The sequence below is a fragment of the Phocoena phocoena genome, chromosome 5 (genome assembly GCF_963924675.1).
Source record: "Phocoena phocoena chromosome 5, mPhoPho1.1, whole genome shotgun sequence".
In the NCBI taxonomy this organism is placed as follows: Eukaryota; Metazoa; Chordata; class Mammalia; order Artiodactyla; family Phocoenidae; genus Phocoena; species Phocoena phocoena.
The window spans coordinates 94,276,920-94,293,536 of record NC_089223.1 but is presented as its reverse complement, the minus strand read 5'-3'; the positions used below and the strand labels follow the sequence as shown (position 1 = coordinate 94,293,536).

General features: G+C 36.0%; 1 protein-coding gene across 4 annotated transcripts in view; it reads right to left on the bottom strand.

The window, feature by feature from the left end:
* LCORL (ligand dependent nuclear receptor corepressor like) overlaps window positions 1–16,617 on the bottom strand; it is a 158,649-nt gene that overhangs the window by 56,006 nt on the left and 86,026 nt on the right. The window lies entirely within an intron of this gene.

Here is a 16,617-nt window from a genome sequence, read left to right as displayed (position 1 = left end):
TTTTCTTTTTTCAATTTTTCATATTGAGAAATTTCAATCAGAAAGAAAAAAATAAAGAACACTACAATGACACAGACAGCCTCTACCAAGATTCAAGAATTGTTAGCATTCTGCCACATTCACCTTCTTTTTACTTTTACTGGTTTGCAGAACTACGGGAAAGTAAATTGCAGAATTATGAGATTTCACTCTTAAATATTTCAGTGCACATCTACTAAGATTCCCCTATAAAAACAGCAGTACCACTACTGAGGGTCTTAATCAGTCCTTGGTCCCAAAACATGTTGGTCAGCTACAACCAAAATAAAGGACAGCAGTCATATACAATTCTGCTTGAAACCTGTACGAGGTAAAAACAGTTGAATGATTTTGTAAGAGGTGTGGAATAAAGACAGACCACTTATAAACACAGTATATAATAAGTAATAAATAGTTTTAATATTGGATGGTGGTGGCTTTTTTCACACACACACTACTGGCCTCACCCCAATCCTTTTATTTACTCTGCCCCTTCAGAGGCAGTATGATTGGTGAACTAGGAAGGATGACTAAGTGTATTTGGTTAGGCTCCACACTTCTTCCTCTTAGAAGTGGGCCTACTTCTAGAGATAACGGGTTGGCCAAAAAGTTTGTTTGGGTTTTTCTGTAAGATGTTATGGAAAAACCCAAACGAACTTTTTGGCCAAACCAACATGCTCCTCTGCTCCTTAAATGCTTCAACTCTTCCCCAGGCAGATCAGTGCTGTGTGAACAGGCCTGCCCTGATCCTGGGCTGTCTGAGACTGAAGGGTTGAGTCTCCTTAGTTTTGGGGTTCAGTATTAGCTGGAGCAATTGTCTAAGAGATCTGAAGGCAAGTCCTCCAACTAGCATCTACTTTATAGATCCATGATTCTAAAATGCAAGAAGATTAGAAAACATACTATTTAAAGGTGAGGAAAGGCAACAAAACTACCTCCACCATATCTGATAGCAAAATGTGACCTCAGCCAACATCAATCTGTTTATGGTCCTGCAGAAATATCAATATATTTGATCACAGGGTGCTGTTTTGGACCTGCTGGAGATGTTACATAATAAACATCTCCATTACATTAGCTCTTTCAAAACAAAGAACACTGAATTCTGAAAAAACATTTGAGAATGTTTTCTCATTGAGCCCAGCAGGGAAAAGAGGTACTATTTGTTTCTGAGTACGAGAAAAAAAGACTTGGCTATACAGTTGAGCACTGAGCAACACACGTTTGAACTGTGCGGGTACACACAGACATGGATTTTTTCCAATAAATACATACTACGGTACTGCACAGTCCATGGTTGGTCAGTCTGCAGATGTGGAACCCTGAGTATGGAGGGCCCGCTGCAACGTTAGACTCATTTTTCACTGTGCAGAGGCTCAGTGCTCCTAACCCCCACGTTGTCCAAGGGTCAACTGTATATATCACATGTCCGTGGCTCAGTTATTTTATAACTGGAGGTTTGTACCTCTTAATTTCCCCCTTCACCTATTTCATCCGCCAACACTCCTCCCCTCTGGCAACCACCGGTTTGTTCTCTGTAACTATGAGTCTGTTTTAGCTTAGTTTGTTTTTGTTTTGTTTCTTAAAGTCCACATATAAATGAGAATATACAATGCAAGGAATATGGTCAATAATACTGTATTAACTTTGTATGAGGACAGTTGCTTACTAGACTTATTATGGTGATCATTTCATCATGCATGCAAATGTGAATCACTCCATAGTATACCTGAAACTAAAGTAATATTGTCAACTATATTTTAATGAAAAAAGAAAGACTTAGCTATAGATTGAAATCTTAGCCATCTTCCCGAATTCAGGCTAGTTACATACCCCTTTGTGTTTTAGTTTCTCTGTTCATAAAAATGGAAATGATAATAGAACCTTGGAAGTCATAATAAGTCTTGCTCACAGGATATTTTAAAGTTATATGAGATTGTAGATAAAATACTGAACTCCTGTACTTGTCATTTTAATAGCTGACATTTACTCCACTGTTATCTTAGGTTATAGTGAAAATAACAAGAGAAACAAAAAGGTGCAGGCCAAGAAGTTATATTTTACGTAAATCATAAAATGTCAAATAAGTAAAAATATTAACTAACTAGGTTAATATGTAAAATTATTAACTAGCTGGGAAAACACAAAGGACATAATTTCTAAGCCCATGTGATATACCGTGCTCCAGAATAAATAGTATTAGCACATGTAACCCAACTAAAGTGATTTGTAACAAAATGAGAAATTTCCATGTTACACATAAGGATTACCAATTTATACCATTTCTTGACTATTACTTCCAGGAATCCTTGAAGGCATCTGTGAACACTCTTTTCCATCTTTTTTCAAACCTAATCTTGCTTTGAATTGTGTTAAAAGGAGATATTGATTTACTTCTAGGTATTTTGGTTAATTATCCTGTAATGTATTGGCTAATATCACTTTATAAATTCAAAATAATTATATTTATCAAAAAACAACAGAAATATGATCAGACATATCATGTGACTAGGGCTATACTTTAGAATTGAGTTTAGAGCTAAGTTTAAAGCAGAATAGATAATGCTACTTTATTCTATTCATCTACTCAGTTTTTGTTTATATTGGGAATAGTCTATGTGTGAGACCAAAGGACTTGGCAAAAAACAAACAAGATAAAAAATAGAAAGAGACAAAGAAAATGCTGCTCAGCTGCTGATTAGCGAGCCTTCTAGAATACCTGTGCAAATTATCAAAACTATAAAAAAACACTGAGTTAACTAAAGACCTAGGCCAGGGATATAAACTCAGATGGTTTCAAAATTCAGGCAACTCACAAACCCTGGGCTAGAAGAGAAAATATGTTGCCAAATGGAAATGGTATGCCCCAAGAAGATAGACATAATTTATTTTTGCCCTATCTCTTCATTTTCCAAATTTATCTAATTCAAGAGTTTAGCGAGTTGTTTGTAGTAGCCAGTTTCAAGACGGTCCTTAATGATTCCCACTCCCACCTCCTGGTTTCCAGGGTTGTGTAGTCCCTTCCACATTGTATTAAGGGTGGAATGTGTGATTAATAATAACATACTGCAGAAGTGTATGTCACTTCCAAGATTAGGTTATAAAAGAATATGGATACCCTGGATACTCTGAATACTGGTGTTCGTGTGACCCCCACCCACACTATTCTGTCCTCTTGCTCTCTCATCACTCACTCTGGAGAAAGCTGTCCTGTGAGCGGCACTGAGGAGGCTCACAAGGAAAGGAACTGAAGTCTTCCACAAACAGCCAAATGACTGAACTGGGAAGAAGATGCTCAAGACCAATCAACTCCCAAATGACTGAAAAGGAAAACAACACAGCAAAAGTTATGTGATGAAGCTAAAGCACTGCTTAGAGAGCAATTTATAGCAATAAACACATATATTAAAAAAAATTCAACCCAGTAACCCAATAACCTAACCTTCTTCCTTAAGAGAAAACAAATCGAAAATTAAACCCAAAGCAAGCACAGAGAAGAAAATAAATAAAAAGTTAGGGCAGAAAAAAATAAGATAGAGAATAGAAAGACAACAGAGAAGAGCAATAAAACCAAAAGTTGGTTCTCTGAAAAGATCAAAAATTTGACCAAGAATAAAAACCAGAATACACTTAAGTTTGTAAAATCAGAAATGAAGGAAGCAATATCAGCACTAACATTAAAGCTAATCAAGAAATACTACAAAAAAAAAAAAAAGAAAAGAAAAAAGCTATACATCAACACATTAGGTATCCTAGATGAAATGCCGAAATTGGTAGAAAGACACAAACTATCAAACTCACTCAAGAAATAACAGTAAAACCTGGACCTGCAAGTAAAAAGACTGAATTAGTAACCAAAAATCTTGTCACAAAGAAAAGCCCAGGGACAGACAGATTTACTGGTGAATTCTATTAGACATTTAAAGAGGAATTAAAACCAATCCTTCACAAACTCCAAAACAAGAGATGAGGAAGGAACACTTCCCAACTCATTCTATGAGGGCAATATTAGCCTGATACCAAACCTGGACAAAGAAATTACATGAAAAGAAAACTACTAAACGAAATGAAAACTATCCATTATGAATAGACAAAAATCCAGTTGACCCTTGAGCTACATGGGTTTGAGCTGTGCGGGTCCACTTATATGTGGATTTTTTCAACAGTAAATACTACAGTACTACACAATCTGTGACTGGTTGAATCTCTGGATGTGGAAATGCAAATACAGAGGGCTGACCATAAGTCATACACAGATTTTCAACTGCATGAGGGGCCAGCCCCTATCCATCACATTGTTCAAGGGCCAACTCTCCTATCACACAGAAACAGGCAACACATAAAAAGGATTATACAATAAGACAAGGTTGTCCACGCTCACCATTATTATTCAACATAGTTTTGGAAGTTTTAGCCATAGCAATCAGAGTAGAAAAAGAAATAAAAGGAATCCAAATCGGAAAAGAAGAGGTAAAGCTGTCACTGTTTGCAGATGACATGATACTATACATAGAGAATCCTAAAGATGCTATCCGAAAACTACTAGAGCTAATCAATGAATCTGGTAAAGTAGCAGGATACAAAATTAATGCACAGAAATCTCTGGCATTCCTGTACACTAATGATGAAAAATCTGAAGGAGAAATTAAGGAAACACTCCCATTTACCACTGCAACAAAAAGAATAAAATACCTAGGAATAAACTTACCTAAGGAGACGAAAGACCTGTATGCAAAAAACTGTAAGACACTGATGAAAGAAATTAAAGATGATACAAACAGATGGAGAGATATACCATGTTCTTGGATTGGAAGAATCAACACTGTGAAAATGACTCTATTCCCCAAAGCAATCTACAGATTCAATGCAATCCCTATCAAACTATCACTGGCATTTTTCACAGAACTAGAACAAAAAATTTTACAATTTGTATGGAAACACAAAAGACCCTGAATAGCCAAAGCAATCTTGAGAACGAAAAACAGAGCTGGAGGAATCAGGCTCCCTGACTTCAGATTATACTACAAAGCTACAGTAATCAAGACAGTATGGTACTGGCACAAAAACAGAAATATAGATCAATGGAACAGGATAGAAAGCCCAGATATATACCCACGCACCTATGGTCACCTTATTTTTGATAAAGGAGGCAAGAATATAAAATGGAGAAAAGACAGCCTCTTCAATAAGTGGTGCTGGGAAGACTGGACAGCTACATGTAAAAGAACGAAATTAGAACACTCCCTAACACCATACACAAAAATAAACTCAAAATGGATTAAAGACCTAAACATAAGGCCAGACACTATAAAACTCTTAGAGGAAAACGGCAGAATACTCCATGATGTAAATCACAACAAGATCCCTTTTCACCCACCTCCTAGAGAAATGGAAATAAAAACAAAAATAAACAAATGGGACCTAATGAAACTTCAAAGCTTTTGCACAGCAAAGGAAACTGTAAACAAGATGAAAAGACAACCCTCAGAATGGGAGAAAATATCTGCAAATGAAGCAACTGACAAAGGCTTAATCTCCAAAATTTACAAGCAGCTCATGCAGCTCAATATCAAAAAAAACAAACCAAATCCAAAAATGGGCAGAAGACCTAAACAGACATTTCTTCAAAGAAGATATACAGATTGCCAACAAACACATGAAAGGATGCTCAACATCACGAATCATTAGAGAAATGCAAATCAAAACTGTAATGACATATCATCCCACACCAGTCAGAATGGTCATCATCAAAAAATCTAGAAACAATAAATGCTGAAGAGCATGTGGAGAAAAGGGAACACTCTTGCACTGCTGGTGGGAATGTAAATTGATACAGCCACTTCAGAGAACAGTATGGAGGTTCCTTAAAAACCTAAAAATAGAACTACCATACAACCCAGCAATCCTACTACTGGGTATGTAACCTGAGAAAACCATAATTCAAAAAGAGTCATGTCCCAAAATGTTCACTGTAGCTCTATTTACAATAGCCAGGACATGGAAGCAACCTAAGTGTCCATCGACAGATGAATGGATAAAGAAGATGTGGCACATATACACAATGGAGTATTACTCAGCCATAAAAAGAAACAAAACTGAGTTATTTGTAGCGAGACAGATGGACCCAGAGTCTGTCACACTGAGTGAAGTAAGTCAGAAAGAGAAAAATAAATACCGTGTGCTAACTCATTGTGTGGAATCTGAAAAGAAAAAAAAACTGTTCCTGAAGAACCTAGGGGCAGGACAGGAATAAAGACGCAGATGTAGAGAATGGACTTGAGGACACCGGGAGGGGGAAGGGTAAGCTGGGACGAAGTGAGAGAGTGGCATGGACTTATATACACTACCAAATGTAAAATAGATAGCTAGTGGGAAGCAGCTGCACAGCACAGGGAGATAAGCTCGGTGCTTTGTGACCATCTAGAAGGGTGGGATAGGGAGCGTGGGAGGGAGATGCAAGAGGGAGGAGATATGGGGATATATGTATATGTATAGCTGATTCACTTTGTTATAAAGCAGAAACTAACACACCATTTGTAAAGCAATTATACTACAAAAAAGACGTTAAAAAAAAAAAAGGATTATACATCAAGACCAAGAATCACAAGTATACAAGGTTAGTTCAACATATGAAAACCAATCAGGCAATGTAATGTAACGTATTAATAAAGAACAAAATCCACATAATAATCTCCATAGATGTAGAAAAGCACTTGATACCTTTTCGTGATAAAAACAATGTACAAACTAGGAACAGAAGGAAACTACCTCAATCTACGAAAGAGCATCTATGAAAAATCTACAGATAACATCACACTTAATGGTGAAAGATTGAAAGTTTCCCCCATAATATGAGAACAAGAGAAGGACTCTTGTCCTTGTTCTCATTACTTCTATTCAACATGTACTGGAGGTTCTAGCCAGTGCAATTAGGCAGGAAAAAGAAATAAAAGTAATTTGGATTGAAAAAGTAGAAGTAAAACTCTTTTTACAGATAACATAATGTTGTATATACAAATTTGTTAGGAATCCACACACACAAAATTTTAGAACTAGTAAGTTCAGCAAGGTTACAGGATGCCATATCAATATACAAAAATCAATTTTACTTCTGTACAATGGCACTGAACAATTCTAAAAGGAAATAATTAAGAAAATAATTCCATTTACAACAGTATTAGGAAGAAAAGACTTACAGGAATAAGTTTGACAAAACACAAACAGAAATACATCCTGTGTTCATGAACTGGAAGACTTAATATTGTTACATGATAAGAACTCCCCAAATTGATCAATAAATTCAACACAATCCCTATCAAAACCCTAGCTGGCATTTTTTTTTTTGCGGTACGCAGGCCTCTCACTGTTGCGGCCTCTCCCATTGCGGAGCACCGGCTCCGGACGCACAGGCTCAGCGGCCACGGCTCATGGGCCCAGCCGCTCTGCAGCATGTGGGACCCTCCGGGACCGGGGCACAAACCCACATTCCCTGCATCGGCAGGCGGACCCCCAACCACTGCGCCACCAGGGAAGCCCCTAGCTGGCATTTTTGTATAAACTGACAAGGTGATTCTAAAAAGCATACTGAAATGCAAGGAATCCAGAATAGCCAAAATAATCTTGAAAAAGAACTAAACTGGAGGATTAGCAATTCCTGATTTCAAAACTTACTATAAAGTATAATAATCAAGCCTAGGTGTTAATGTCCTAAGGACAGACATATAGATTAATAGAGTAGAACTGAGCCCCAAGATAAACCATTAATCTATTTTTGATAAGAGTACCAAGACAATTCAGTGGGGGAAATCATTGTCTTTTCAACAAACTATGCTAGGACCACTGGATATTTACATGCAAAATAATGAAACTGGACCTCCACCTCATACCATATAGAATAATTAACTCAAAATGCATCAATGACCTAAATGTAGGAGCTAAAACTATAAAAATCTGAAAGAAAACATACATGTAAATCTTCATGACCTTAGATTAAGGCAATGATTCCTTAGATTCGACAGTAAAACACAAGCAACAAGAGAAAAAAACAGATATAATGAACTTGATTAAAATTTAAAACTTTTTTACTTCAAAGGACACTAAGTGAAGAGAGTCCACAGAATAGGAGTAAATATTTACAAATCACATGTCTGATAAGGGTCTACTGTCCAAGTATATGAAGAACTCTTATAACCCAACAATAAAAAGACAAATGCCCAAATAAAAAAACAGCAAATGATTTGAGTAGACATTTCTCCAAAGAAGATATTACTAATGACCAGTAAGCACATGACAAGTTGATTAACATCATTAGTCTTTAGGGAAATGCAAATCAAAAGCACAATGAGATACCATTTCACACCTTGAAGGAGAATTATAATAAAAAGTGCAGATAACAAGTGCGAGTGAGAATGTGGAGAAATCTGAGTCCTCATACACGGTAGGTGGGAATGTAAAATGGTGCAGCCATTTTGGAAAATAATTCTGAAAACACATTAAAAAATGTAAACACAGAATTACCATATGACCCAGCAAATTCCACCCCTAAGTATATAATTACGAAAACTGAAAACATATGTTCAATCAAACGTATGTATGAATGTTCACAGCAGCATTATTCACAACAGCCAAAAAGTAGAAACAACCCAAATGAATGTCAACTGGTGAAGGTATAAATAAAATGTGGTATATCCATACAATAATTATTCAATCATAAAAAGAAATGAACTGATGCATGTTATAACAAGAATGAACCTCAAAAACATGCTAAATGAAGGCTGCACATAGTGCAATTTCATTTATATGAAATGTTTAAAACAGGCAAATCTACAAAGAGAGAAATCTATTAGATTAGTGGTTGCCAAAGCCTGGAGAAGAGTAAGAGAATGATGAGTGAGTGTTCATCTAGTAATGGGTTACTTTTTCAGGGTGAAGAAAATGTTCTGGAATCAGACAGCGGTGATGGTTGCAAAACTTTGTTAATGAGTGTATTAAAAACCACTAAATTTTATACTTTAAAAAAGTGAATTTTATTGTATGTGAATTATAACTCAATTAAAAAAAACAGGAAGGAAGGATAAATTAGAAAGTGGAACTTAGAGCCCAGAGGGCAGATTCAAGAGCCATAAAGAATTTTTCCTTAAGATCTAATCAAATAACTTCCAACATCTGCCCAGCTGGATTTCAGGATTGCTATGGAACAGTGACCCCTGTGTGCACCCCATTTCGCCATTTTTGAACAAGAGTGTTTACAGGGGTTATCCTATGCCTATCCTAACATTGTATGTTGGGTGTGTGTGAGCAAGTAATTTGCCTTTTTACTTTTAAAGGTCTACAGATCAAGAGAAACTATATTTGAAGTGCTATACCAAAGGAACTACACTCAAGGAACTTCATTTGTATCTGAAACTGAGTTAGATAACAAGAGTGTGGTCTCTGAGATGATGTTGTAATAAGATAAGACTTTTGGAGGTCTTGGGCAGGGGTGAGTGTATTTTACATATGGGAGAGATGTGAATCACCAGAACCAACTGATTCCAACTTCCTTGTATTCACTCCTTTGTTTAGTATTCTTCCACACTCATAGGTAGCATATAATGCTACTATTTACCTAGAGAGAGAGTTGCTCTTAGGACCAATCTAAGAATATCTGTGTAGGCTGTCTCAATTATGAGACTGTCAAACTGGATAATATTGGTCACTAATCCAACAAAAATTTTAAAGACCAGGATGATGGTATTTTTCTTATCTTCTCTTTCTCCAAAATCCATTTCCCTTCTCTCCATGTTTGATATGTATTAACAATTAATACTTGTAGCACTTTATTTAACATGAAGACTTCTGACACACATTGGTATCATTTAATGACAAATATCATATTAGTGCAGATAAAGATATAACGAAAGGTAAGAAGGAAAGTTCTACTGAACCACTTATGGTGTACAGTTGTTGCCCTTGCCTCCTATTCTTCCCCAAATATTTTTTTTCTAAAAATTTCAATCTACAGAAAAGTTGAAAGAAGAGTACAGTGTACTTCCACAAAATTTTACCTCTATAGATTCAACAACTATTGACATTTTGCGTCATTGGATTTACACATACACTCACACACACAGGTTATTTATGGGTGAAGCATTTGAAAGTTGCAGATATCATGAAGCTTTAACTCTACTTAAGAAATAAAGAACAAGAACATTATGATACATAACTATAATGCCATCATCCCTTTCAAAAAATTTAACAAAAAAATTTTGTCCCCAACTTTCCTCATTATCTCCTTTACAACTTTTTCCTCCCCAATCTCAGGTTGCAATCTAGGATTACACATTGTATTTTTTTTTAACATCTTTATTGGAGTATAATTGCTTGACAATGGTGTGTTAGTTTCTGCTTCATAATAAAGTGAATCAGTTATACATATACATATGTCCCCATATCTCTTCCCTCTGGCGTCTCCCTCCCACACTCCCTATCCCACCGCTCTAGGTGGTCACAAAGCACCGAGCTGATCTCCCTGTGCTATGCGGCTGCTTCCCACTAGCTATCTGTTTTACATTTGGTAGTGTATATATGTCCAAGCCACTCTCTCACTTTGTCCCAGCTTACCCTTCCCCCTCCCCGTATCCTCAAGTCCATTCTCTAGTAGGTCTGCATCTTTATTCTCGTCTTGCCCCTAGGTTCTTCATGACCACTTTTTTTTTTTTTTTTTAAGATTCCATATATATGTGTTAGCATACAGTATTTGTTTTTCTCTTTCTGACTTACTTCACTCTGTATGACAGACTCTAGGCCCACCCACCTCATTACAAATAACCCAATTTTGTTTCTTTTTATGGCTGAGTAATATTCCATTGTATATATGTGCCACATCTTCTTTATCCATTCATCTGTTGATGGAAACTTAGGTTGTTTCCATGTCCTGGCTATTGTAAATAGAGCTGCAATTAACATTTTGGTACATGACTCTTTTTGAATTATGGTTTTCTCAGGGTATATGCCCAGTAGTGGGATTCCTGGGTCATATGGTAGTTCTATTTGTAGTTTTTTAAGGAACCTCCATACTGTTCTCCATAGTGGCTGTATCAATTTACATTCCCACCAACAGTGCAAGAGGGTTCCCTTTTCTCCACACCCTCTCCAGCATTAATTGTTTGTAGATTTTTTGATGGCCATTCTGACCAGTGTGAGATGATATCTCATTGTAGTTTTGATTTGCATTTCTCTAATGATTAATGATGTTGAGCACTCTTTCATGTGTTTGTCGGCAATCTGTATATCTTCTTTGGAGAAATGTCTATTTAGGTCTTCTGCCCATTTTTGGATTGGGTTGTTTGTTTTTTGATATTTAGCTGCATGAGCTGCTTGTAAATTTTGGAGATTAATCCTTTGTCAGTTGCTCCATTTGCAGATATTTTCTCCCATTCTGAGGGTTGTCTTTTCATCTTGTTTATGGTTTCCTTTGCTGTGCAAAAACTTTTAAGTTTCATTAGGTCCCATTTGTTTATTTTTGTTTTTATTTCCATTTCTCTAGGAGGTGGGTCAAAAAGGATCTTGGTGTGATTGATGTCATGGAGTGTTCTGCCTATGTTTTCCTCTAAGAGTTTGATAGTGTCTGGCCTTACATTTAGGTCTTTAATCCATTTTGAGTTTATTTTTGTGTATGGTGTTAGGGAGTGTTCTGATTTCATTCTTTTACATGTAGTTGTCCAGTTTTCCCACCACCACTGTTCTCACACACTCGTACCAGATTTCTATGCAGGTTCTTGTAAGTAACTCTCGATGTTACATCAAACATTATAATGGCACACTGAGCTTGGATATAATAGCCATCTCTCAGTCCACCAAATTTCTCCTGACCAGCTGTATCCCATACATTGAACTGAATAGGTCCTTTGCTGGTATGGAACACAAGGGGATGGACCTCAACACCCAAGGTAGCTACATACTTCTTCTCAAATTCACCAGTCGGATGACGTTTCACAAATGTAGTTTTACCAGTACCACCATCACCAACGAATACAAGTTTGAACTGAACTTGGGGTTCTCCTTGGGCAGCCATTGTTATGTTACTCCTCCCGGCTGCCTCTCGCTGTTGCCACTGGCATGTCCCAATCCCCGGCCCCGCAACCCCTGCCCTGGCCCCCTCCTTACTTATTTTAGATCCCCTTTACCGATCTAGGACTGAAAGTAACATGTTAATACACCTGAGGTGTTTGTTCTTTACTCTGAATTCTCTCAAGTTTCTGCTTTATGAAGTTCACTGCTATATTACTTGACACAGATATTAATAAATACTATTTATGAGTTAAGGCCCTTAACAAAGTTTTTTGTCCTCAAGACAACCAATGTAATTTGGTATGCAAGAGAAATATTTTGAGTACTTCACATTTAATTGTACAGAATATTTTTTAAAATGTCTAACCCAAGGGTTAAATTTTCATAAATTAAAACAATTTTATTCCTTCATCAGGGGCTTCTTAAGTGTAATAGCCCTTTTTTTTACTACAATGTGTGCGGTGCTGAAGAACACAAGGACTACTAGGTATAGTTTAGTGCCACTGGTTTGACTCATGCTAGGGTACCAGTAATTTTAACCAACATTGCTCTTGCACCATCAGTTTTAAGGTCAACACAGCAAAAGTGGCAAATAACATCTTAGAATCATATTTTATAAAGTTTTGACCTTGCACATTCCTTCAATGAGTCTTAGAGACCCAAGAGTTCCATGTATCACTCTTGGAGAACCACCAAACTTAGTATATTTTTAACCCATAATAAATAGTACACTGGAAGGCAATATAGAAGAATGGTTGGAAATACATCATTGTAGTCAGATACACCTGGAATCAAATTTCAGCTCTGCTGATTACAGGCTGTATAACGTTGTGTAAGTTACTTTATAAGCCATAATCTCTTCATCTGTAAAGCAGTTTTACTAATAGTGTCTAAAGGAGTTGCTTCAAGGATTAAATGAACTAATGTATAGAGAGTGCTTACCCAGTGCTTATCACATAGTCCTCAAAAAGCAGTAGCCTAATTACATAATTTTTATATAATGCAACTATTTTCTAACAATCCCTATCAGGGGAAAAAAATTAAAGACAATAATTTGGGAAATCTCCCAAGACCAAAAACTTTAAAAATGAGCAAAATACCTGAAGCATTAAATTCCTAGAATTTTAGGATGTAAAATTTCGGATACCAGCAAATTTTGACATTTTCACTTTAATAGCCTTTTTAAAAAAATTGTTTTAACTTTATCTTTTCTATTTTATCTTTGCATATTATTTCACCAGTTTTGTTGATATCTTGTCTGCCTTTCTCCTAATTATTTAGGGTTACTTTATTTTATTTTGTATTTTATTTATTTATTTTTGGCTGCGTTGGGTCTTCATTGCTGCGCGTGGGCTTTCTCTAGTTGCGGTGAGCAGGCGTTACTCTTTGTTGCGGTGCGCAGGCTTCTTATCGTGGTGGATTCTCTTGTTGTGGAGCACAGGCTCCAGGTGCACAGGCTTCAGTAGTTGCAACTCACGGGCTCAGTAGTTGTGGTTTGCGGGCTCTAGAGCGCAGGCTCAGTAGTTGTGGCACACGGGCTTAGTTACTCCGCAGCATGTGGGATCTTTCCAGACCAGGGTTCGAACCTGTGTCCCCTGCAATGGCAGGCGGATTCTTAACCACTGCACCACCAAGGAAGTCCCTTAGGGTTACTTAAAAAAAAAAAAACTCCTTCACTTAGATGCTCCGCTGACTTAGTAAATTTCCAATCTTTTGCTAAAAATATAAAAATTTAAGGCTATAAATCTCCTTCTATCAAATCCTATAAGTCTTATAAGCTTTAAAATATATTTTAATATTATTTAGTGCCAAATATATTCTGATAGACATTAGGATTCCTTCTTTATCCCATAAATTACTTAGAAATATTTCCATATGCACAAACTTATTCCATTAAAGTTGTCTTTTTTGTTACTGACTGCCATCTTAACTGAACTGTATCAAGAAATATGGTCTGTGTGATATCAGTTTTTACTTGTTGATAACTTCTTAATGGCACAAAATGCAGTCAGTTTTTATAAAATTTTGAGTATACTTGAAAAAATGTTTACAAGGTTTCAAAATTTGCAATGATTGGGTTTGGGGCTCTATGTATGTCCATAACCTCAAACTTATTAAAACTATGTTGTTCAAATCTTCTTTCTTCTCATTAACATTAGGTCTGTTGGACTTAACAAGATCTTAAACTCCCTGTCTATGATGTTCTCCTTGTACTTTTGATAATTTTTGCATCATATTTTCAGGCTGTGCTATTCTGACACACATATTCACAACTGTCATGGTTTTCTGGTGAAACAGTACCTTTTATCATGATATAAAAATCCAATTAATTTTTAATATTTCTGTCTTCATAAGTCATTATGCTTGATGTTATACATTGTTATGCATATTTGGTCAGGCTTTTACTAGTGTGTATTTTTTCCAGCCTTTCACATTTTCAAGGAGTCTTTTATAAAGAACATATAGGTGGATTTGAATTTTTAATCTATCTAATAATCGATGTCTTAATTGGAGAACTCGTACTACATCTATTTAAATAACTAATATTTCTATTTATTCCTATTTTTTGCTTTTATAGGTCCCAATTTTTCTTTTGAAAAAAATTTTCCATGTATTTTGCCTCTTCTACTGGTTTGAAACTAGTATCTCTAGAGCTATTCTTTCATTACTTAGCCCCCAAAATTTCAGATGCGTTATTTTTCCTTGTCAAGGAAAGTCTGAAGTTAATAAATATATTTGCTCTACTAAAAAGGGCTGTACAATGCTTTAATTCCACTCATACCACTCTAGGCTTACATGCTCTTGTTTTCAGGTATTAACAGGATTTATTAATCCCACAAGTAGCTATTATTTTTATTATCTTAGGCAATCAGTTTTTCTTTAGATTTACTTCAATGTTTACCAGTTCGTACTTTCATTCCTCCTTGCATTTCAGACCTTCTTTTCAAGATTGTTTTATTTCTTCCTCAAGTATAACCCTCAGAGGGTTTTTTGTTTTAAGTCTATTGGAGGTAAAGTTTCTGTGTTTTTGGTTTTTTTTTTTTTTTTGCGGTACGCAGGCCTCTCACTGTTGTGGCCTCTCCCGTTGCGGAGCACAGGCTCCGGACGTGCAGGCTCAGCGGCCATAGCTCACGGGCCTAGCTGCTCCACGGCATGTGGGATCTTCCCGGACCGGGGCATGAACTCGTGTCCCCTGCATTGGCAGGTGGACTCTCAACCACTGAGCCACCAGGGAAGTCCCTGTTTTCTGTTTTTTTAACCTGCAAACAAATTTGTTTCTTGAAAGCGCTTTTACCAGATCCTAAGTTGATAGTCACTTTCTTTTGTAGGAGTCCATTTCTGCTTAGAAAGCAGCTGTCAGTCTTATTCAACTGTAAGTAATCAGTCCTGTACTTCTGGCTGTTATCAACATTTTCTCTTGCTCTGCAGTCTTCAACTAAGTCTGATGTGAATTTATTTTCACTCATCCTGTTAGGTAACACTAGGATCCCTGAATATGATTCATGTCTTTCATAAATTCTAGAAAATTCTCTGGTAGTATCTCTTTAAATATTGCCTCTCTTAAATTCTATTTATAATCCCCACCTTAAATTCTGATTAGACACACAATACCTCATTTCACTGTATTTTTCATGTCTCTTAGCATCTTTCAAATTTTTCATTTTGTTGCTGCATTTTTTGTGACTTCTTCAACCTTCACAATTATCAATGACCCTCCCAAATGTAATTGGTTGTTTAAAACTTTCATTATGTTTTAAAATTTCATTATTACATTTTTCATTTTTAGACACTTCTATTTGGTTATTTTTTATACATGTTGGGTAGTTTATGATAGTCTCTAGCTTTTACTCATGCTTTTAATTTTAAACTTCATATTTCTTTCAATAGATTAAAACATACTCTTTTTATATTCTTATCTTTTAATTACAAAATCCAGTCTTTGAAGGTTGGTTCTGGTTCTTTATTATTTCTGCCAACAATTATAAACTGTTTGCTTATGTGTTTTATGATTTATTTTATTTTGGGGGGAATGAATTCACTTTTTAAAGGACTTTATATTTGGGACTATTTTGAAAACAAAGATGATTAAAAAAGTTTTTTTTATTGTGGTAAAATACACATAACATAAAATTTACCATCTTAACCATTTTAAGTGTATAGTTTAGTTCAGTGGTATTATATACATTTATAATGTTGTGCAACCTTCAGCACTATCCATCTCCATAATTTTTCATCTTACAAAACTGAAACTATACCCATTAAACAATAATCTCTCATCCCCCTCCACTCACAGCAACTGCAATTCTACTTTCTGTCTCTATGATATTGACTACTCCAACTACCTCATATATAAGTGGAATCACACAGTATTTGTCATATTGTGACTGGTTTATTTCACTCAGTGTAATATCCTCAAGGTTCCACCACACTGAAGCATATGTGAGAATTTGCTCCCTTTTAAGGGTGACTAATATTCCATTGTATATATACACTACATTTTGCTTATCCATTCTTCTGTCCATGGACAACTGGGTTGCTTCCAATGCA